Genomic DNA, 25,191 nt, shown 5'->3' on the forward strand with positions numbered 1-25,191 from the left:
CCCAGAAATATAAAAAAAAAAAACAAGTTAATTTAATCATGTATTTTTAATGGGTATACCTAATGGGCAGACTGGATGAACTATTCAGGTCTTTATCTGCCGTTAGGGTTACCAGACATCCGTGTCGGTGTTAGCTCTCCCTTTGACGTTACTTCCAGGTCCTGCACCTAGGAAGTGACATCAGAGGAAGAGCCGACGCAGGTAGCGAGTTGATAATGTTGCTCGTGCCAGGGAAGTTAAAAGAGGTAAAGAGTAGGGACATGCACATGGTGTTGGTGGAAGGAGAAGAGGGCGGGGAGGGATGCCACTGCTCCCGGCACCTCTATGCCACTGGTTCAGACCAATGGTCCATCTAACCCAGTATCCTGTTTTCAACATTGGCCAATCCAGGTCACATGTACCTGATCCCAGGGCAAGCAGTTGCTTCTTCCATATCTTTCTTAATATCAGACTATGGACTTTTCCTCCAGGAACCTGTCCAACCCTTTTTTTTTTTAAGCCAGCTACACTAACCACTGTTACCACATCCTCTGGCAATTAGTTCCAGAGCTTAACTATTCGTTGATTGTTTTCATGAAAATACTGCCAATCTCAGAAAAACAGAGGACTTGATATTCAGTATGTGGTAATCAGGGAATATCCAGGTCTTTCTTGGCCACTGAAAATGATCTGAGTGCCAGCCGATATTCAGACCAGTACTCAGATAACTGCCCAGATAAAATTAGGCAACCTTGGTCCTTAATTTTATCCAGGTACTTACCCAGTTAGCAGACTAAAAGTTGCTTGAACCGAATAAATCCTGGCCCAGACTCTGCTCCTGGACTGCCCCACTGTAAAGCTGGTTATACGCCATTAAAAATCAGGGATCACCCAGTCAGTGTGATTTAACCAGGCAAGAACCTCTCCTGCCCAATTAAATTGTTTTAAATAGTTTTCTACTACTTCCTCCAGATGCTGAAATGAAGGAAGCTTCTATAAAAGTTTATGATGGCATAGACAAAATCTACTCTTGGGCCTTATCTAACAAATTTAAACTAAATACGTCTAAAACCAAATTATTATGTTTTCATAATGCCATACAGACAGCTCCCAGTACTTTATCATTAGCATTAGGATCCTCTCTATACACAAGACAAAGCATCAGGGTTCTTGGAATCATTTTACAAAGGGGTGCTGAAAAGTTCTCAGCCCAATCAAAAGAATGATGTGGATGCGGTTCAATCAATGATCTGAAACAATGCCAAAACATAGAATTTTGTTTCTGTAAATTGCCACTTAATGAAATAAGATAACACTCTTTTCAGCTACAGTGGCAAAATAACGCTCAGAATTTAGGAAGTTGGTTGGGCTGAGAACTTTTCAGCACCCCCTCGTATGTAATAAAATTGAGCCAAGTACAGGGCGATCAAGCTATTGTGACATCACTGATGAGGTTGCCTCTTATTGGTGGAATGAGGCACTATGACATCACAATCTCAGTTTTGGTTACCAGAGACTGAAACTCTTTACACTACCAGAGGGTGCTGCAATGTTCTCAGCCCAGCCAAGAAGAGAATGACGTGGATATGGTTCAATCAATGATCTGAAACAATGTCAAAACACAAAATTTTGTTTCTGTAAATAGGCACTTAACGAAATAAGATAACACACTTTTCAGCTACAGTTGCAAAATAATGCACAGAATTTAGGAAGTTGGTTGGTTGGGCTGAGAACTTTTCAGCATCCCCTCGTAGACTCTACTCTGAGTCCCAGATTTCCAATTTATGGAAGAAAACTTTTTACAGCATGAATATAAGAATATAAGAATTGCCGCTGCTGGGTCAGACCAATGGTCCATCATGCCCAGCAGTCCGCTCAAGCGGCGGCCCCAAGGTCAAGACCAGTGCTCCAAATGAGTCCAGTCTCACCAGTTTAACAGGAACTTGTCCAACTTTGTCTTGAAACCCTGGAGGGTGTTTTCCCCTATAACAGACTCCTGAAGAGCGTTCCAGTTTTCTACCACTCTCTGGGTGAAGAAGAATTTCCTTACGTTTGTACGGAATCGATCCCCTTTTAATTTTAGAGAGTGCCCTCTCGTTTTCCCTACCTTGGAGAGGGTGAACAGTCTATCTTTTTCTACTAAGTCTATTCCCTTCAGTATTTTGAATGTTTTGATCATGTCCCCTCATAGTCTCCTCTTTTCAAGGGAGAAGAGGCCAAATCTCTCACTGTACAGCAACTCCTCCATCCCCTTAACCATTTTAGTTGCTCTTCTCTGGACCCTTTCGAGTAGTACTGTGTCCTTCTTCATGTATGGCGACCAATGCTGGACGTGGTACTCCAGGTGAGGGCGCACCATGGCCCGGTACAGCGGCATGATAACCTTCTCTGATCTGTTTGTGATCCCTTCTTGATCATTCCTAGCATTCTGTTTGCCCTTTTCGCCGCCACAGCGCATTGTGCAGATGGCTTCATGGACTTGTCGATCAGAACTCCCAAGTCCATTTCCTGGGAGGTCTCTTCAAGTACCGCCCCGGACATCCTGTATTCGTGCATGAGATTTTTGTTCCCGACATGCATCACTTTGTACTTATCCACATTGAACCTCGTCTGCCATGTCGATGCCCATTTCTCGAGCTTGATTATGTCATGAAGCAATTAAGGTTGATCAGACCTTTCTTCTATAATCACCACTTTGCTGGCCTGGTTTAGATGCTGGTCTTATCACAACTAGATTATTGTAACTCACTACAGGCTGGTCTGAGCTCTTCTCCACTCTTCCCTACTGTATAAACTTCAAAGGATTCAGAACACAGCAGTTAGACTGATCTTAGATTAAAGATATATGATGCTATATCTGAGTACTATCATAAACTTCACTGGCTACCTGTAAATACTTGAATTACATTCAAGTTAGGTCCCATATCTTCAATATTAACTTTGTTTTCCAAATCATTTTTTTCATCATTTAGAATTTGTAATGCATTTCAGTTGATTCTCCCTTCCTCCAAGAAGTCAAATACAAATAAGAACATAAACATAAGAACATAAGCAGTGCCTCCGCCGGGTCAGACCATAGGTCCATCCCGCCCAGCAGTCCGCTCCCGCGGTGGCCCGAACAGGTCACGGCCTGTCTGAGTCACCAGAAGGGGCCCCCTTGCCACCTTGGTTTCCCATTGAGTCCTATCTTCCCATCAAAGTCCTAACCCTCCGGTCTTGCACATGCACGACCTGGTTGGATTTCTATATTTGTTACCTAGTTAGCTTTCTATACCTGTGTTACATCCCAGCACCTCTCTCAGTATCCCACGATCCCCCTATCCCTCAGGAATCCGTCCAATCCCTGTTTGAATCCTTGTACCGTACTCTGCCTGATCACTTCCTCCGGTAGCGCATTCCAAGTGTCCACGGCCCTTTGTGTGAAAAAGAACTTCCTTGCATTTGTTCTGAACCTATCTCCCTTCAGTTTTTTCGAATGCCCCCTCGTGCCTGTTGACCCCTTCAGCCTGAAGAATCTGTCCCTATCTACCCTCTCTATGCCCCTCATGATCTTGAAGGTCTCTATCATATCTCCCCTGAGCCTCCTTTTTTCCAGAGAGAAGAGCCCCAGCCTATCCAACCTCTCGGCGTACGGGCAGTGTTCCAGCCCTCTTACCAGTTTCGTTGCTCTCCTTTGGACTCTCTCGAGTACCGCCATGTCCTTCTTGAGGTACGGCGACCAATATTGAACGCAGTATTCCAGATGCGGACGCACCATCGCTCGATACAATGGCATGATGACTTCCCGCGTCCTGGTTGTTATGCCCCTCTTTATGATGCCCAGCATCCTGTTGGCTTTTTTCGAGGCTGCTGCGCACTGTGCAGATGGCCTCAGTGATGCATCCACCAGCACACCCAAGTCTCTCTCAAGACTGCTGTCTCCCAACAATGCCCCTCCCAATTTGTAGTTGAACAACGGGTTCTTTTTCCCTATATGCATGACCTTGCATTTTTCCACGTTAAAGCGCATTTGCCATTTGTTTGCCCAGTCTTCCAGCTTGTCCAGGTCCCTTTGCAGGTCCTCACACTCCTCCCTGGACCTAACTCTGCCGCACAGTTTGGTATCGTCTGCAAATTTTATAACCTCGCACTTTGCCTCCTTTTCCAGGTCATTGATAAATATGTTGAAAAGTAACGGCCCCAGCACCGATCCCTGTGGCACACCGCTCGTGACTCCCCGCCAGTCAGAGTATTGTCCCTTTACTCCGACCCTCTGCAGTCTACCCGACAACCAGTGCTCGATCCATCTGTGCACATCCCCTCCCACCCCGTGGTTCCACAGCTTCCTAAGCAGCCTTTCATGTGGCACCTTGTCGAAAGCCTTTTGAAAATCAAGGTAAATGATGTCTATAGGTTCCCCATTGTCCACCCGACTGCTTATTCCCTCAAAGAAGTACAGAAGGTTCGTTAAGCATGACCTTCCCTTACAGAATCCATGCTGGCTTGTTCTCAGTAGGCCATATCTCTCGATGTGCTCGCAAATACCGTCCTTGATCATAGCTTCCACCATCTTCCCTATAACTGAAGTCAGGCTCACCGGCCTGTAGTTCCCGGGGTCACCCCTCGATCCCTTCTTGAAGATAGGTGTGACATTCGCCAATTTCCAGTCCTCTGGTACCTCTCCAGTTTTCAAGGATAGGTTGCAAACATGCTGGATTGTGCCCGCTATTTCTTGTCCTAGTTCTTTCAGAACCCTTGGGTGGATCCCGTCCGGGCCCGGCGATTTGCCGCATTTTAACCTGTCTATCTGCTTGAGGACATCCTCCTTACTTACCTCTATGTGTTCTAATTTTTCAGCCTGTTCCCCACTCATGAGCTCCTCTGAGTCCGGTATATTAGATGTGTCTTCTCTCGTGAAAACCGACGAGAAGAACGTGTTCAACCTCTCAGCTACCTCTTTATCCTCCTTAATCACTCCCTTCCTATCCCCATCGTCCAACGGCCCCACCTCCTCTCTCGCTGGTCGCTTCCCCTTTACGTAACTGAAGAATGCCTTGAAGTTTTTCGCCTCCCTGGCCAGCCCCTCTTCGTATTTCCCTTTTGCTTTTCTAACTTCTCGGTGGCATTCCTTTTGGCATTTCCTGTGCGCCTGGTGATTTTCCTCCGTTGGGTCCTTTTTCCATCTCCGGAAGGACACTTTCTTGTCGTTTATTGCCCTCTTTACTTCTGTTGAGATCCAAACCGGGTCCTTTGACCGCTTGTTCTTGCCGCCTTTCCTGAAACTTGGGACGTACATTCTTTGTGCTTCCTGCAGGGTGTCCCTGAATAGGGTCCAGGCGCTTCCTACAGTCTCCATCCTAAGGATGTTTTTGAGCTTCCTCCCCACCATTTCCCTCATAGCAACATAGTTCCCTTTCCTGAAGTTGAGCGCAGTTGTTGCGGTCCTCCTTACTGTGGGTGTCCCCCTTTCTAATGTGAATCGGATCGCGTTGTGGTCACTGTTGCCTAGTGGTCCTCCCACTTCTACCCCTTTTGCAGGCCCCTCTAATCCGTTTAGGATGAGGTCAAGAGTAGCACTCCCTCGCGTCGGTTCCCTGACTAGTTGCTCCATGAAGCAGTCCCTCACAGCTTCTACAAATCCCGTTTCCCTAGTGCAGTTGGAGTGACCCGTACTCCAGTCAATCCCCGGGTAGTTGAAGTCCCCCATCACTGTTACACTTCCAGTCCTGCATTCTTGTCTCAGTTCAGCTTCCAAGTCGTGTCCGATTTCCTCCAGCGTACCAGGTGGGCGATAGTACAGCCCCAGTTTTATGCCTGCACCCTTGTTTCCCGGCAAATGTACATTTAATTCTCTATTTACCTATGGTGTCATTAGAATTTGGAATAGCCTTCTTATAACTATCAGGACTGATCTGCTTATGCTATTGTAAACCCCATTTTATTCTGCACCTCTACATGTAGAAACCTCTAAGATTGTGATCTGTATGATTATGATATTGTAAATCCCCATATTACCGTATGGGCTTCTTCACTTAAAAATCACCTTGAACCTGTTTGGTTGATTTTCAACTTGAAAAAATTTGATCATGCCACTAAATTCTATTGGAAATTACATTGGCTCCCAGCTGAGGCAAGAATATTATTCAAGTTAGGTTGCACCTGTTACAAGACATTGGGCCTCTTTTATTAAACTGCGCTAGCAGTTTCTAGCATGGAGAGCCGCACTGAATGGCCTGCGCTGCTCCCGACGCTCATAGAGTTCTTATGAGCATCGGGAGCAGTGCGGGCCATTCAGCACTGCTCTCTGTGCTAAAAACTGCTAGCGCAGTTTACTAGAAGAGGGGGTTTGTTTGGCCTTACACCTGATTATATTATTGACCACTTTAAATTTACTGACAGAAAATAGTTTTCTCGGTATTTTAGATTATTTACATTTCCTACTGTAAAAGGTTGCATATACAAAAGATTTTTCCCATAGAATTTTATCTTTTCAAGCTGGATCATGGGATAAAACCTTTTCTGTCCTGATAACAAACTCCAACTCCTATCTTTCCATTAGAAAAATGCTAAAGACCTATTCATTTGACAAATTCTTCTGAATGTGATTATAATACAGTGGTGCCTCACACAACGAACTTAATCCGTTCCAGGAGCAAGTTTGTTATGTGAAACGTTCATTGTGTGAAACGCGTTTTCCCATAAGAATACATGTAAAACAAAATAATTCGTTCTGCAGCCCTGTTTTCCCATAAGAATACATGTAAAAGAAAATAATTCGTTCTGCAGCCCTACATTTCCCTCCCTCCACCTCACCTTATATGCAGAGTTTGCCAGCTTTCTTTTTCACCCAGCCGCACGCTTTCAAAAAGCTGTGCACGCGCAGCTGCTGGAGTTGATCAATGTTCTCCTCTCCTGCAACTTCCGGTTTCCGGTTGCGTCAGAGGAGAAGATTGAACAACAGAGCATGCGCGCATGTGCTGCTCTTTGAAAGTGTGTGGCTGGCCGAAAAAGAAAGCCGGAAAACTCGGCATCTAAGGTAAGGTGGAGGGAGATGATGGAACACTGCATTCAGACAGGAGGGTGCTGCTGTTCCCGGCTTCGGCGAGAGTAGTTCCGCCCCCCCCCCCCGGGCCCCTCGGGCGACTTCGTTGTGTGAAACGAAGTTCGTTATAGGGAGCAAGACAAAAAGTTCGTTATGCGCAGCGTTCGCTGTGCGAGGTGTCCGTTATGCGAGGCACCACTGTACACTGTTCTTATACAGACTCTTGATTGTTAACTGCTTTGAACTGAGAGGTTACTGTGGTATATAAGTGAATTTGTTATGTTATATTATATTATTAGTAAAGAGCGATACAGAAATTGAAGGTTATGTTAGATTAGATTAGATTACATATTGGGCACAGAGTACTTTCCCATATACCTTTTTTCATCTGCTAACCTGCAAGAAAACTAGAGTGTCCAATATATTTGTGTACAGTCAGGTTTTCTTGAAGATCGTCAGAGTCTTGTTACAGTACATTCCCCACTGAAACTGAGATGCATTCATCATAGCTGGTTCACCTTCCAGGCCAGACAAAGCTTCTTTGTTCAATAAATGATCTTTAAAACATTAGATGGGGATCACTTGGCCGAGAAAGGTAGAATCTAGCATGGGACACTGAAACAGGTGCAGAATAATAAATGATTGTCTCTCAATTTTGAGCCTATTTGTTTATAAGAATGTATAGATTGCTTTATTTAATTCTGAAAGAATCATTTGAAACAGTTAACAGTACAATATTAAAACAGTAAAAGCACCCTGATACAGAAAGAAATCCGAAACATCACATTTCCTATAGAAAGCATAAATAGTTTTACACAAACCAAATATCTGAAGGAAGCTTAATCTAAAACAGTGATGCTGCTGATGAAAAAATAAAATCCAGATCTGTAGGCCTCATGTAATTCTCATGTGACTGATCCCGTAACAGAAATAAAACTCTTAACATAACCACCTGACTAAATGGCGGTTCAGATATTAGGGTCCTTTTCTATGACAGATCTTTATTTATCAGGCTATAATGATCTGCCCAATATCAAAGTTATTTAAATGGCCCCTAGAAGCTCTTGGATGTTTAAATCGCTTGTCCAGGGCTAACCATGAATATTCATTGGCACTTAACCAGTTTGTGCCACTGAATATTCATGGTTAATGCATAAGCTGAAACTGGGTGGTAACCAGTCGGTGTTCCAGAGGTGGAACTGGCACTTATGTGGTTAAGTGCTAAGATCAGCCTTTAACCACATAAGATAACTGCATAAATCGGGGCTGCATAAAAAGCAATCTTATTTTATGCAGTTAAGGGTTGAATATTGCACTTAACCACAGAAGATTTAGCTGCCAGCCTACATCCAGATATTCAATGCTTGTGAATGGGCATGGTCTGGGGCATTGAATAACTGAGAATATAGCTGGCGGTGGACATAAAAACGCTTAGCACTGCTGGCTGAATATTGGCCAGGCTATGTTTAGCACCTGTGATAGAAATGCATATGCTGGGAAGAGCAGAAACACACTCTGGATTTCCAAAGTACAGAAACCTCACATAGATATATGGTACGCTCAAGGACAGAGCTAGGGTTGCCAGCACCCCCTGTGGTTATGCAAACCCACTAAGCCTGTCGCTGCTGTCACGTTGCGATTGCTGCTGTTGCTGACACATTTCCCTCCACCCCCCCAGGCCTGCTGCCGCCTCATTTTCTTGGTCCAGTGCTGCCACAGCGGCACTGTCACAAGGCCTTCTTTCACAGGCCTGCACTCTAGAGTTGCCACGTCCCACTGCCTTTGATGACTTCCTGTTGGAAGGGACATAATACATATCTCTACAGCAAAAAGCTTGGCATCATGATAAGCAAAGTAAGATGTCTGAACTCCTGATGCACTTACCAAAATTACTGTGTTCTGTTGGTCCCAGACATTCTGATGGAGAGAGGTGTTGGTTGAACACATTAAAAATGAATGGTTAAAGACAACAGATTTTATATTGGTTAAAAGCCTGTAAGATTTTTTTCTCTAGTGCACTTCCTAAAAACAGGTAAGGTACTTCTGAATACTACAGAGCACTAGCTAACTCATATTCATGTCAGTGTGTGCTGGGAAGAGGGGAGCAGAGTTTAACTTTTGGGCCCAAACTTGAAACTTGCTCCACCCAAAACATGGTGATAAGATATTTCAATTTGCAGGATCATAAGAACATAAGAGCTGCCATACTGGGCTAGACAGCAGGTCCATCAAGCTCTGTATTCTGTTTCCAAAAGCGGCCAACCCATATCACAAGTACCTAGCAAGATCCCAGAACTGCACACAGTATTTGATGTGTGGCCATACTGTGGAGCGAAACAAGGGCATTATAATATTCTCATCTTTCTTTTCTTTTTTTTTTTTTTTTATTATTATTTATTTATCAAATTTTTACATGTTATAAATCAAGTATCCACTTGTACAGAAAGTTGAAGAAAAGCAAGAAAATAATACTCAAAGGTAAAATACATAATAATCAAATCAAATAAAATAAATATTTAGCTTAAATTCAGCTCAAGTCCTCAACATTAGATCCAAGAAGGATAAGGCGGACATATTAACAAATGCTAACAACTGCTAACAACTATCAATTCAAATATTAGGAAAACAAGATCCCCTGGCTGAGAAAGGATATCATTATTCAAATGCACTTCACTTTGATTTTGATTTTCCTTCATCCAGCCAAGTTCCTGCCAAAAAGGCTGTCAACTGGAATGGTTCAAAGAATACATATTTCTTCATATGGTATTGTATTACACATTTACAAGGGTGTCTAAGGAAAAAAGTCCCACCAAGAGATGTAACCCCTGGCTTCATCAAAAGAAACTCTCGCTCTCATCTTTCTTTTCCATTCCTTTTCTGATAATTCCTAGCATTCTATTTGCTTAGCTGCTGCCGCCCACTGAGCTGAGAGTTTCAATGCATCCTTAAAGAGGACATCTTGATCCTTTTCTTGGTCGATGACTCCTATTGTGGAACACTGCATCACGTAACTATAGTTCAGGTTTGATTTGTAGGTCATTGGCTAAAGTTCCCATTAGTCCATGATACCTGTAAAAAGTTAATGCAGGAGTTTTTGCTCCTGCGTTAACCCTGCGTTGGACAGTTAGCACTTGCTAATCATAATGTACTACCCTGTTTCCCCGAATATATGACACTGTCTTATATTTTTAAAAACTCCAAAATATGCACAAGGTCTTATTTTCAGGGGGATGTCTTATTTTTCCATGAAGAAGAATACAGTACTCATTTATTGCTGAAAAAAGACATTTATTACCTGTATATGGTACAGGTCATCACAAACCAGAAAAGCTGTATCACAAACCAGAAAAAACTGTATCACAAACCAGAAAAACATTTAAGGCCCTGATTCTCCAAAAGTGCGTCCCGATTTTAGGCAGCTGTAGACGTCCTACAGCTGTCTAATCAGCCAATCGGGATGCACATTTTTTTTAAAAAAAATGCTCCCTAGGCAGGCCGCCCGGGAGAGGCGTCCTATACTAAACGCCGATTCTGTAACCGGCGTCTTTAGAGAATCGGGTTAAATTAGACGCGGCCGCTATACTTATGGCAGCAAGGGATCTCCCTGCTGCAATATATATAGCGGCCGCGGTTGTTGCGGCCGCCTGTCCCATCACCGACAGGAGAATGCCTAACTCCTCCTGTCGGAACCCCGAGCCCCCCCCCCCAACTCGTAATCGCTGACAGGAGGATGCCCAACTCCTCCTGTCGGAACCCCGGACCCCCCTCCCCCCCCAAACTCGTAATCGCCGACAGGAGGATGCCCAACTCCTCCTGTCGGAACCCCGGAACCCCCCCCCCCCCCCAAACTCGTAATCGCCGACAGGAGGATGCCCAACTCCTCCTGTCGGAACCCCCTCCCCCCCAAACTCGTAATCGCCGACAGGAGGATGCTCAACTCCTCCTGCTGGAAAGCCCAATGACCCCCCGCCCCAACTAATCTCCCTCCCCCAACTAACCTTTCAATGTTGGTCAGCTGGACGGGTCTTGCTGCCGTCCAGCCGACGGGTCTGCCTCGTGGAAATGAGACGGCACGCCCCTTCCCGGCCCATCCCCGCTAAATCTAAGGCCTGATTGGCCCAGGCTAGGCACCTTGGCCAATCAGGCCTTAGGATTAGTGGGGATGGGTGGACCCGCTATGCCTAAGGCCTGATTGGTCCAGGCTTCTACAGCCTGGGCCAATCAGGCCTTAGATTTAGCGGGGATGGGCCGGGAAGGGGCGTGCCGTCTCATTTCCATGAGGCAGACCCGTCGGCTGGACGGCAGCAAGACCCGTCCAGCTGACCAACATTGAAAGGTTAGTTGGGGGAGGGAGATTAGTTGGGGCGGGGGGTCGTTGGGCTTTCCGGCAGGAGGAGTTGGGTATCCTCCTGTCGGCGATTACGAGTTTGGGGGGGAAGGGGCTCGGGGTTCTGACAGGAGGAGTTAGGCATTCTCCTGTCGGTGATGGGACAGGTGGCCGCAACAACCGCGGCCGCTATACATATTGCAGCAGGGAGATCCCTTGCTGCCATAAGTATAGCGGCCGCGTCTAATTTAACCCGATTCTCTAAAGACGCCGGTTACAGAATCGGCGTTTAGTATAGGACGCCTCTCCCGGGCGGCCTGCCTGGGGAGCATTTTTTTTAAAAAAACGTGCATCCCGATTGGCTGATTAGACAGCTGTAGGACGTCTACAGCTGCCTAAAATCAGGACACACTTTTGGAGAATCAGGGCCTCGGTGTACAGAGGCTGTTCCTGGGCTTGTTTTCCTGGACAGCGGAAGCAGGAAGTTGTGTGACCACGCATACGGTACTGTACCAGTACTCTGGATCGCCAAGACATGCTTGCCAAATAGTGCCTTATTTTCAGGGGGGGGGGGGCCTTATATTTCACAGGTGGGGAAAAAAAGGGGGGTGTCTTACTAAAGGAGGAGGTCCTATAATGGGGGAAACACGGTAGCTGTTAATGCTTCTATGCCCAGTCTCTGCCCATGACATGGAGGAAGGAGTGGCTAGTGGTTAGAGCTACAGTCTCAGCACCCTAATATTGTGGGTGCAAACCCTGCACTGCTCCTTGTGACCCTGGGCAAGTCACTCAATCCTCCATGGTCCCACATACTATTGTGAGCCCACCAGGGCAGATAGGGAAAAGCCTAAGGGGTTAGCGCGTCGGAAATTTCATCACGCGCTAACCCCCGCGGCCGGCTAAGCAACTAAAGCCTGCTCAATGCAGGCGTTAGCGGCTAGCGCGGCAGGCGGTTTAACTCGCATTAAAAACCCCTACCACAGCTTGATAAAAGGACCCCTAAGTCTGTGACTGTGAACTACTTAGATAACCTTGATAGGTGGTACATAAATACCTAATAAAAATTATTTTTAAAAAAGTCCCCTCCCAAAATTATTTTTAAAAAAATCAGTAATGCACTGGTTAGTGTACACAAACAGAAAAAAATACTGTAAAATGCTTTAATGTGCTTTGGTGATAGCCTGTGTGAGTTAAGGGGTTAACACCCTTTAGAAAAAGGGCCCCTAAGACAGGTCTCATTTTCACATGCTGACTGCAAATTCTCACCACAGTCTGTTTTGGAGTCTGATAAATTTATTTATTTGATTCGATTTACATCCCGTCCTCCCCAAGTTGCTCAGAACGGGGTTACATGGTAACATATATAACAGTTAGCAAGCAAGGCACATGATTAACAAGACACAGACGACTAAGGCAATATGGGTACAGTGAGATGCATCTAGTTCAATTGTTCTGGATTATCAGACACTTGAAGCCTAAAACATGCACAGGGAAACGCATGAAGTCTGAAGTATGCACAGGAAGAGAGCCAGTTGAACATCTATTTAGAGTACAGTACGGTAGTTTGGGAGTAACAGTCTTGTCCTGAGGAGTCATGTGAAGAGGTAGGTTTTTATTGCTTTTCTAAAGCTCAAAAGTCCATCAAGGGATTTCATGTTAGGAGGAAGTTGATTCCAGTGCTTTGGTAAGAAGTGAGAGTATGACCTTCGTCTGGCCCAAATAATGCCTGAGCTTTTTCTGTACACTTGGCCTCCTCAGTTATGAGAGGCATATTTAGAGCAGCTCTTAAACAAGAGCCTTGTTTAACAAAGCAAAGATTAAGCTTTAGATGTTGACAGTTAACAGAACATAATAAGAACATAAAAGCTGCCATACTGAGACAGACTGAAGGTTCATCAAGCCCGGCATCCTGTTCCCAACAGTGGCCAATCCAGGTCACAAGTCCCTGGCAAGATCCCAAAGAGTAAAACAGATCTGATGCTGCTTAATCTAGGAATAAGCAGTGGATTTCCCCAAGTTCATCTTAATAATGCCTTATGGATTTTTCTTTTAGGAAGTGATCTAAACCTTTTTTAAACCCTGCTAAGCTAACTGCTTTCACCACATTCTCCGGCAATGAATTCTAGAGTTTAATTACACGTTCAGTAAGAAATATTTTCTCCAGTTTGTTTTAGATCTACCACTTACAAATAGAAGTTTCATTGCCTTTAACCTAGTCCTAGTAGTTTTTGAAAAGAGTAAACAAATGATTCACATCTATCTTGATTTGATTTGATTTCTTATCTATTCCACTCCACTCAGTATTTTATGGACTTTTATCATATCTCCCTGATCCATCTCTTCTCCAGGCTAAAGAGCCCTGGCCACTTTAGCCTTTTGTCATAGGGAAGTGTTTCCATCCCTTTTATCATTTTTTTTTTTGCCCTTCTTTGTACTGCTTACACAACTATTAGATCTAAGCACAGAATTTTACATACTTTGTATCCTGTAACATTTAAGAAATTCAGGGCACTTTTATTAAAGTGCATCTGCAGTTTACTTTCCTACTCTCTGCCCATGCCATGCCTATTACCACCACCAGCACAAAACGCTCTTGACATGTGAATTAGCTTATGCCAACTGCAGAAATTTTGCAAAACCACTTACTGTGCACTAATACACACATTAAGGGCTGGATTCTGTAATTGGCGCCTAAAAATAATAGGCGTCTAAAGTTAGCTGCCTATTGCATGTCAATCATACTTAGGCAAACAACAGCACCCACAAAGGTGAAACTGCCTCTAGAACTGGAATAAAAATGTACTTTATTATGTAATATGTAAACAAGACGTATGACCCGACACTGACAGTGTTTCGACTCTTGCCTGCCTCAGGGGTCTTTCTTTAAAAATGCGTCCAAATGTGGTGAAAAATCCGATGTGGCGTGTGCTCTCCTCACGCCACGTCAGATTTTTCACCAACTCTAAACACGCCTACTTTGGTGTTAAGCGCCACTAGGCACCATGCGATAGCCGCCTATCTTTTGTAGAATCACGCCTAGAAAGATAGGCGCCAACTCCCAGTTAAACTTTATTATATTCAATTATGATCTTGTTAAAACTCATCATTGAAGCCAATTTACTAATTAAGTTAGACGTCTGTTTATTTTGGTGCCGTTTATAGAATTCCCCAGTAAATGCCTTACATTCTTTAGTACAAGGGCTCCTCAGTGAGATATATCTATACATTTCAATTATAATGCCCATATTGAAAAAAATTTTCCGAGTAACCTGAGCAAAATATTTAACTCCCTCTTATCTATTGCACCCTGCATAATATTTCTGCAGAGGCTTGTTGTGGCAGAGGTGTCAACTTGAAGATAACATATGGAATTTACTAGATAATGATCCAGCTCCTGGACTCTGAACTAAGATAAGGCTTCTGCTTTTTTGGACATCCTGCATCCCTTTACTCCCGCTATTTATATACCGATGATGATATACATAATCAATTCACTTCCTCTTCCCTGGTAGATCAAATCTATCAGTACTTGATCCATCTTCCATTTTCACAGATATACAGTATTTTTTTTTTCTCCAGTCATGGTGCATGGGCTTGCCGTGCCACTGGGGCTTGCGTGCATCTGTGAAGCTGAAAGCTATGCCGTCGGTAGTTTCACTACCAGCAGGGCCTCCAAAGACGGACAGGTTTCAGGGGAGATGTCAGACTACTGATGTACCACCCGTCTGGGCAGTGCTGGAGGCGGAAGATTGCATTTGATGTGACAGCATCGAATTTATACTGTGAGAAGAAAGGCCTGGCAATCTACTTCTGTATTCTGCCAAGAAAACTTGATGATGTTCATCAAGTCGCTAGGACTCGAACATGAGTGAATGGCACCTAACAAGAGCAACCGTACTTACAATGCTATTTTTCCAAGTCCTCATATTATAACAGAAACTCGGGGCTCCTTTTACTAAGGTGTGCTAGCGTTTTTAGCGTACGCTGCATTGCTCCGCGCACTATCCCCATGCTCCGCGCCAAGAACTAACGCCAGCTCAATGCTGACATTAGCGTCTTGCACGCTAAAACCGCTAGCGCAGCGTAGTAAAAGGAGCCCTCAGTGAACGTGAGCAATATTTTGGATACCGTGAATTTAGATACTAGTTAACCTCGATGTAGGATTGATCTTTACAAATATATTCACATGCCTCAGAGAGAAGCTATTAGTATTATCAGCTACATGCACATCAACAAAGAAATTTAAGGGTTCCTTATAGATTTTATCTGTGAACTGCCATTGATAAATTTTGACAGCGAACTTGTCCAGCTTCCAAGGGCATTTTTGGCAAACAGGATAAAGGTACAGTGATGGCAGTCACTAGGGCAGGGGTCCCCAAAGTCCCTCCTTGAGGGCCGCAATCCAGTCGGGTTTTCAGGATTTCCCCAATGAATATGCATGAGATCTATGTGCATGCACTGCTTTCAATGCATATTCATTGGGGAAATCCTGAAAACCCGACTGGATTCAGCCCTCAAGGAGGGACTTTGGGGACCCCTGCACTAGGGCCTCAAATATAGCTAATATATATCTAGCTAATTTAAAAAAATAAAAAATAAAAAATCTAACCTAACCACCCATTCTCAGATCAGATTGCCCTATAGAAAAGTTACATAGTAACATAGTAGATGACTAAACTAAACCTTAAGTTTATATACCGCATCATCTACACGGATGTGGAGCTCGGCACGGTTTACAAGAACTTAAAATATAGGAAGAGAAGGGGAAAAAAAGGTTTACATGAACTTATATTTAGAAGAGAAGAGTAAGGGGGGATGGAATTACATTTTAGTGAAAAGCCAGGTTTTCAGTTGCTTGCGGAATAATTGGAGGGAGCCCAGGTTCCGCAGCGGGGTAGTAAGGTCGTTCCAAAGACCTGTGATTCTGAAGAGAAGGGATTTTCCCAGTTTGCCTGCATAGCGAATACCGTGTAGAGAGGGGAAGGATAGTTTATACCTTTGGGCGGGTCTGGTAGAGTCAGGACTCGAGGAGTTATAAGATAGTGGGATTAAGGGAGGAAGGATGCTGTGGTCCATCTAGTCTGCCCAACTTGATTCAATTTAAATTTTTTAAATTTTTTTCTTCTTAGCTATTTCTGGGCAAGAATCCAAAGCTCTACCCGGTACTGTGCTTGGGTTCCAACTGCTGAAATCTCTGTGAAAACCTACTCCAGCCCATCTACACCCTACCAGCCACTGAAGCCCTCTCCAGCCCATCCTTCCCCAAATGGTACAGTACATGATGACAATTTGGTCCTCTGCTAGGCGATATGGTGGTGGGGGTAATGAATAGAAACATAGAAAGATGACGGCAGAAAAGGGCTATAGCCCATCAAGTCTGCCCACTCTACTGACCCACCCCACTAAGTCAGAGTGTTGCTCGACCCACGTAGAGATCCCACTGGATGTCCCATTTATTCTTAAAGTCGAGCACGCTAGTGGCCTTGATCACCTGCACCGGTAGTTTGTTCCAGTGATCCACCACCCTTTCTGTGAAGAAATACTTCCTGGTGTCACCACCAAATCTCCCTCCTCTGAGTCTGAGTGGGTGCCCCCTTGTGACTGAAGGTCCCTTAGGAAAGAATATGTCGTTTTCCACCTCGATACGACCTGTGACGTACTTAAATGTCTCAATCATGTCACCCCTCTCCCTGCGCTCCTCTAGAGAGTAGAGCTGCAACTTTCCCAGTCTTTCCTCGTATGATAGACCCTTGAGTCCGGAGACCATCCTAGTGGCCATTCGCTGGACTGACTCAGCTCGAAGTACATCTTTACGGTAATGTGGCCTCAAGAATTGCACACAGTACTCCAGATGAGGTCTCACCATGGTTCTGTACAGTGGCATTATGACTTCAGGTTTACGGCTGATGAAGCTTCTATTGATACATCCCATCATTCGCCTTGCCTTGGATGAGGCCTTCTCTACCTGTTTGGTAGCCTTCATGTCTGCACTGATGATTACTCCCAAGTCCCGTTCTTCTGAAGTTGTAGCTAGTGTTTCTCCATTCAAGGTGTATGTTCTGCATGGATTTCTGCTGCCGAGATGCATCACCTTACACTTCTTTGCGTTGAAGCCCAGCTGCCATGTTGAGGACCAGTTTTCCAACTTGATCAGATCCTGCGTCATACCATCCGTGAGATCGCTTTCACCTACTATATTACACAGTTTGGCGTCGTCGGCAAACAGCGCTACTTTTCCCTGAAGCCCTCGGGTCAAGTCCCTTATGAATATGTTAAAAAGGGATGGTCCCAGGACTGAGCCCTGTGGCACTCCGCTAGTCACCTCCGATGTCTTAGAGAGGGTGCCATTGACCACCACCCTCTGAAGTCTTCCACTCAGCCAATCATTGACCCATGCCGTTAGTTTCTCACCTAACCCCATCGATTTCATCTTGTTTAATAGTCTACGGTGTGGGACACTGTCAAACGCTTTACTGAAATCCAAGTACACTATGTCCAGAGACTCTCCCGAGTCTAGCTTTCCTGTCACCCAGTCAAAGAAGCTGATAAGATTGGATTGGCATGACCTGCCCCTAGTGAATCCATGTTGACAGGGATCCCTCAGATTCCCCTCATCCAATATCGTGTCTAATTTCCCTTTAAGTAGAGTTTCCATGAGTTTACACACTATTGATGTGAGACTTACTGGTCTGTAATTCGCAGTAACTCTGCAACCCTTTTTGTGCAGAGGAACAACGTTGGCAGTTTTCCAGTCCAGGGGGACTCTCCCCGTATTTAGGGAGAGATTGAAGAGCATGGTTAACGGTTCCGCCAAGACTCTCTGAGCACTCTTGGGTGCAGATTGTCCGGTCCCATGGCTTTGGTCACCTTGAGTCTTGACAGTTTTCTGTAAACATCAGCTGGTGTGAACTCAAACTCCTGAAATGGGTCATCCATGCTTTGCTTTGCAACCGGCCGAGGCCCGTGCCCTGGTGCCTCGCAGGTAAAGACTGAACAGAAGTAATCATTCAGTAGTTTGGCTTTATCGGAGTCAGTTTCCACATAATTCCCGTCTGGCGTTCTAAGGCGTACTATCCCATTTGTGTTCTTTTTCCTGTCGCTGATGTACCTGAAGAAGGATTTGTCCCCTTTCTTGATGTTCTTCGCTAGAGTTTCTTCCATATGAAGTTTGGCCTCCCTGACTGCTGTTTTGACCGTACCAACCAAACATTTCAGATCAACAGAAGTCCCCAAGAGATCCCTTTTCAAGGCATTATAATTAGTGAAGCAGGCCAGGTTTTATAACAGTGATTTAACAGTCCTGGTCTGAAACAAATTGCTGAATTCTCAAAGTTTGTGTACAAGGAGTGTGAAATAGAACCTGCCGATAAGTCTGTGCCTGGGACAGAGATGGCTTTGTTATCCTAATTCAGGGTATGTGTGCAGGCTATTTATAAGAAAAAATAGGCTTTTAGAGAGAGGATATTTCAGGAAATGTGCAGAACAGGGTTATCAGAGAACCAGAAGTTTACACAGGTGGCAACTGTTACAGGTCTCCGATAAAGTAGATGAGTCCAAGCTGGTTTGTCCTTTGAGGTTCTTTTAACTAGCAGAGAATATCAGAAGATTTTGAGGAGACATTTGCTACCTTATCCAAGTCCTGTTTTGAAAAGAAGAAAATAACAGTCATATTTACTACTGACTAGAACCTCAAGAATAAGCTTGTAAAATCAGCCCATGAATCCACAGCTCAAAGCTTAAGCTTTGACACTCTAAGCCACTTTGCAAATGGAGCATTTCCCACAATGTCAAAAATGATGATGTTGAAAGTCTTTTCCCATCTAGTTACAAATATGTGGCCCCCCTCCAGAGTAAACTCTCATCCACCCTCTGCCCTCTTTGATTAATTTTTAGAAAACTGATATGAAATAATTGGTATTTATAACAAATTTATGATTTAGGGCCAGCATCTTATCCTTTCTTTCTTCCCCAGTCTCTCTGTCTCTCTCCCTTCCCCCTATTTGTAGTTTAGTTTCTCTATGTTCTTCTCCCCTCTCCTCTGCCTAACAGTGCAGCTTCTCTCTTCTTCTCCTTCTCCCCAATCTCTCCCCTTCCCCTTCTCTCCCTATAGTTAGCATCTCCCCACTCTTTCCCACTTCACATCAGAATCCCCCTGTATCTCCTTTTCCCAAATCTCCACTTTACTTTCCCCTGTCCAGCATATCTCTTTTCCCCTTCCTCCACTTTACTCTCTATCTTTCCTCTCTCCCATTGTTTGGCATATCTCCCTCTCCTTTTCTCCCTCCTGCCCACAATCTGGAATCTCTTCTCCACTCTACTCTTCCCCACCCACAATTCCATAAGTTTCCCCTTCCTCCCCTTCACACTTGTGTTTATTTCTAAATGTCACCGGCAGAAGTAGAGATGCACATATTCTGCCTGCAGCTGCCTTGCAGTTAACTTAGCAGGGTTTAAAAAAGGTTTGGATAACTTACTAAAGGAGATGTCCATAAGCCACTAAAGATGGATGTGAGGAAATCTACTGCTTATTCCTAGGATAAGCAGCATAAAATATGTTTTGCTCTTTGGGATCTTGCCAGGTACTCGTGACCTGGGTTGACTGCTATTGGAAACAGGATACTGGGCTTCAAGGACCTGTGGTCTTTCCTTTGTATGGCAGCTCTTATGTTATTGAGGGAATTTCTCCAGGATGGCCACATGCAGTGTGTGTGAATTTAAGAACATAAGAATTGCCATACTGGGATAGACTGAAAGTCCATCAAGCCTAGCATCCTGTTTCCAACAGTGACCAAGCCAGACCTCTGTTGTTGCCAGTGATGTTTAGAGGTAAACACAAGTTTGAAGCATAGGCAGTGAATTTACTCGACTTTTTAGGGAGGCTAAGATAGGGTAGGGTTAGGGTAGGATTAGGATAGAGCAAATTAAAATTCGGGAGGGGGAGGGCACAATGCCTATGTCAACAGAAAAGGGGACAGTAGGGGCACTTTTGAACGCAACAGGGGAGCATCCCTACCAGCTGCCTTCCCCTACTACATTTCTCCCTCCGTATCCGCGGTTTCAGTATCTGCTGATTAGCTTATTCGCGATTTTTTTGGCTGCTGACTTCGCCTCCCAATTTTTGTCACTGAAACCGGAGTTTCAAATTGGAAATCGCTGCTCCCGGTGATTCCTGAAGTAAATCGCTGCTCTCGGCGTTGTATGGAGCAAATCGCAGGCCGGGTTATTCACAGTTTATTATCTTTTTCAGGTCTATTTTACTGAAAAACCGCGAATAACATGAAAAAAGTTATTCGCGGTTTTTCAGTATTCACGGCTATGTTCTGCCTGCATCCCCCGCGAATACTAAGAACATAAGAATTGCTGCTTCTGGGTCAGACCAATGGTCCATTGTGCCCAGCAGTCCGCTCCCGCAGCGGCCCCTAGGTCAGAGACCAGTGCCCTAACTGAGACCAACCCTATCTGTGTACGCTCCGGTTCAGCAGGAACTTGTCTAACTTTGTCATGAATCCCTGGAGGGTGTTTTCCCCTATAACAGCCTCCGGAAGAGCGTTCCAGTTTTCCACCACTCTCTGGGTGAAGAAGTGTACTCTTATCATTTGCATATTGTTTATTGGAAGCTTCTATATCGCTACCAATGACTGGAGAGTCAGCTCTGAGCTGTTTGCATGAGCTTCAGTAAAGGTATTACAATATCTGAGCTTCAATAGTGGTGTTATAATACATGAGCTCCAGTAATGGTATTACAATAAATGAGCTAAATATATGTGAATCTTACCTATTTATACTATCTATATACATATACTATAATTATTGTTTCTGTATTGTCATATGTTTGCCCTTTCGTGTTCCAAGTGGGGATAGCCTGCTGTTTCCTCTATGTTGCTATTCCCCTTAAATGTTTCTTTATTTGCTAAAGTGTTCAGTGAAGTTTTCTGTGTTCTGTGTCCTTTCTTGAACTTTTTGGTGTCCTTTTCTAGCTTTAATTCCTTTGGAAGGGAGTTCCACCACATTGGGGCCATCACTGAGAACATTCTTTTCCTGATACTTTTGTATTTGATGTCTCTGAAGGAGGGTATTTCCAGTAGGTATTCTTGGCTCAAGCGTAGGGCGCATTTTGGTGTATGGTTGTCTAGTCTAGTTGCTAGGTATTGCAGTTCTGGCAGATGAATGATTTTGTGTGTCAGCAACAAGATCTTGAATTTCACCTTGCTTTTAATTGGGAGCCAATGTAACTCTTTCAATAGTGGGGTGGCACTCGTCTGCTTTGATTTTCCCAGCAGAAATCTAGCTTCTGCATTTGTACTATTTGGATCTGTCTGATCATATGCTTTGGAACGCCCAGCAGGAATGCATTGCAGTAGTCAAAGATTGAAAGTACTTTGGACATTGCTTGATGGGTTAGGTAGGGTTTTAGTCCTCTGACCCAGTAGAGTTTGCCATAAGCATTTTTCACGATGCGCTGGATGTGTATTGTCATGTCCAAGTTTGGGTCTAGCCATACTCCTAGGTTTCTTACTTCCTCCATGGATGATTTTATGTTGTTGCCGTTCAGAGTTAGTTGGTAACTTGGGCTGTTTCCCTCCCCCATTTGTTAATTAGAAGTAGTTCAGCTTTTTCCTTGTTGGCTACTAGTTTATTTGGAACCAACGGAAGATTTTCTCTGGGCCTGACTTTATCTTTTGCTTGGTCTTCACGTCCCATTTCTTCACTGGGATTACAAGTTGGACGTTATCTGCATAGATTCCCATTCTTGGTCTCTGATGAATTTCCCCAATGGTTGGAGGAAGATGTTGAACAGCATGGGTGACATGGCTGATCCCTGTAGTACTCCTATGTCCACTTCGTTCCAGTTGCTTGTAGTTCCCTGCCATTCTACTTTCATTAGTCTTTTTGATAGAAAAGATTCTATCCATGCAATGACTTTTCTTTTGAGGCCTAATTCTCTACATCTCTATTTTAGCAGTGTGTGTTGGACTAGGTCAAAGGCTGTTGAGTGGTCCAGGAACCCCAGCAGCACATCCTCTCCTTTAGCATGGTGTATGAGACCTGCACTGCTACTAGTACTGTTTCCAAGCTCAGGTGTCTTCTAAACCCTGACTGCGTCTAGTTTGTCTATTAATTTAGATACCCATGGTTGGTTGGCTACCGGTCTATAATTGGAGAGATCTAGGCCATTTCCTTTGTTCTTCAGAATGGGCTTGATGACTGAGAGTTTCCATTTAAGTGGGACCTCTCCGGACTATAGTGATATATTAATAAGGTCAGTGAGGTAGGCGAGTCTTGGGCCTTCAAGTTCTCTCATTGGGTGTATCGGGTATGTATCAAGCGATGGTGGGCCTGTTTTCACTCTTCTTAGCAGTTTCTTCATCTGAATCTCTGCAATATACTGCCAGATATACTCGGCGCTGCAGTGAGCCCTCCAAATCCACGGTTTCAGTATCTGCAGATTCGGTTATTTGCATTTAAAAAAATAAATAAATAAATAAAGCTGCATTCTGGACCTTCCCCGACTCCCTCCCACCTTCCTCCCAGCATCCCAGACCTTACCTGGTGGTCTAGCGGGCTTTCAGGGCAGGAACAATCTTCCTACACTCCTGCCCCGTGCAGATCACTCATAGCAAATGGCTATGAGAAGTTCCCATCATAGTCAGCCTTAACTCCCCAATTCAGCATCTTCTGTAGGCCAAATAGCCACTAGGCTTCAAATGTGCTGGCCTTTAGTTCATTGCTGAGTTATCAAACATGTTTGGAATATACAATATATGCTATCTGTATTACCTATACCCAATGATTACAGCAGCAGACTTAGAACCAAGAAGCCAAGGTCCAAATCCCACTGTCCTTTGGACAAGTCATTGATCTCTCCATTGCCTCAGGTATATACTTAGACTGTAAGCCCTCCGAGGCAAAGGGCTTCTACTTATCTATCTATCTTTACTTATTTTTCTTTTCTACTTATTTTATTTTTTGAGGGAATTTGAAACCTTAGGGTCTTTTTCACTAAGTTATACTAGGTTGTGGGTTCAAACCCACACTGCTCCTTGTGACCCTGGGCAAGTCACTTAATCCTCCCATTGCCTCAGGTACATTAGATAGATTGTGAGTCCACCGGGACAGACAGGGAAAAAATGCTTGATGAATAAATTAATGTAAACCATTCTGAGCTCCTTGGGAAGAATGGTATAAAAAACTGAATAAAATAAATAAATAAATAATCAGCTAACTGGTGTTTTCAGCACAGTAATCAATAACACAGGCTTGAACTACTTTCTCCTGTGCTAAAAAAAGCACCTTTGTACACTTTTAATTTCTTGACACAAACCCCACCCGGCACAATCCTTAACCCCCTTATCAATACCGCAATACCCTCTGAACCTCTCCATGATGGCAATCCCATCATACCTGTTCACCTTCAAGGCACAATCACAATGAGCCCACCCCTTTTACTAAACATCACCCTCAGATCAACAAATTCCGTCCCCAGATCCCAACGCTCCCCTCTACCTCCAATTCATTTTTTGGACTTACCTGAGGGTCACCAATGATGAGGCAGTGAGTCCTGGGTGGTAGTGGGTCCCTCTGCTGCCAACCAGGTTGGTGACTTAATCCAAAATGGTGCTGATATTCCCTAGTGGTGGTCTCATGATACTACTGCTAGGTCTCTTTTATATATTGGGATTTGCAACTTTCTTTCCCTTCTTTTTTTTTTTTCCTACTTTGACTAGGGTATATTCTTTTATTTTTCCAAATATTTTTGGCAAGTTAATCCAGTTGGACTTAAATATGGAATTAATGTTAGTTTGTATATGGTCCTCCTCAGGATGAGGTGGGCCACAGTTGCATTTATAGGATGGAGACCATCTTTGGTAGGCCCCAGAAAAAGGAGGATGGATTGAGACATCTGGATTTTACTTCCTCTTTTTTTCTGGAGCCATATGGTAACCCTAGCCCCACCACATTTTTCCTGTTGTAAATACAGCAAAGCTGATAGGTTCAAGATTAACAACCCATAAAGCGCGTATACATTAGTTAATTTTATCCCAAATGGAATACTGGATCACTTTTGAGTAATATATTACAATATCATTATGTTTTAAGTTATGGTGACCATGAATCTACTTTTATAAATACATTTTTAGCAAAGGTGCAATTTGGTCAGCTTCTCCATTAATGCAAATCTTTCAAGTACTGATGATGAGTTAAAGAATGGATTTGTACAACCTTATAATCTTCTTAAAGCATTATTTTTTTCTAATTCCTTGAAATGAGACTCCAGTAAGATGGCTAATGACAAGAAAATAAAGCTGCCTTTCAGACATAGCAACCCATAGAATAATCTATTTTTCTAGATTATTTGTTGGCCTATTTAAAATGAAATACAGAAAATAGAAGGGTCAATTAATCCATTTTGCTGTCTAAATTAGTAACAGTTAATTATGATAGCCTTTCCTGATGAAGTCTTGGTGAAATAGGTGGTTCCATTGAGCTAGAGTTTGGGATGCTTGTATTATTTTTGAACAAAGATATTGAGACACTAGTCCCTGTTTCGCTATCACGCTTCTTATGTCATAAGAGTTGAAGCGGGTGAATCGACGCTCAAATCCCTGAAGAAGTGTGATAGCGAAACAGGGAGCCCTGTTGGATTATGTGGAGGCGGGCTAGCGGTTGTATGGAAGTAGCTGCTATGCTCTAAGCTGATCCCCTATGGAGCCGTTTTTTTCGTGTAAATCCATTGAGAAGATATTGAGAAGACAGCATTTTTCAGATAAGTGATTTCATTGTCAAGATTGATAAGACTGATATTATAATTGAAATTGACTGTGATTTTTGGAAAGTGATTGTGTCTGCTGGTTTCAAGTTCTAT

The sequence above is a fragment of the Geotrypetes seraphini genome, chromosome 1 (assembly GCF_902459505.1).
Source record: "Geotrypetes seraphini chromosome 1, aGeoSer1.1, whole genome shotgun sequence".
Taxonomy (NCBI): Eukaryota; Metazoa; Chordata; class Amphibia; order Gymnophiona; family Dermophiidae; genus Geotrypetes; species Geotrypetes seraphini.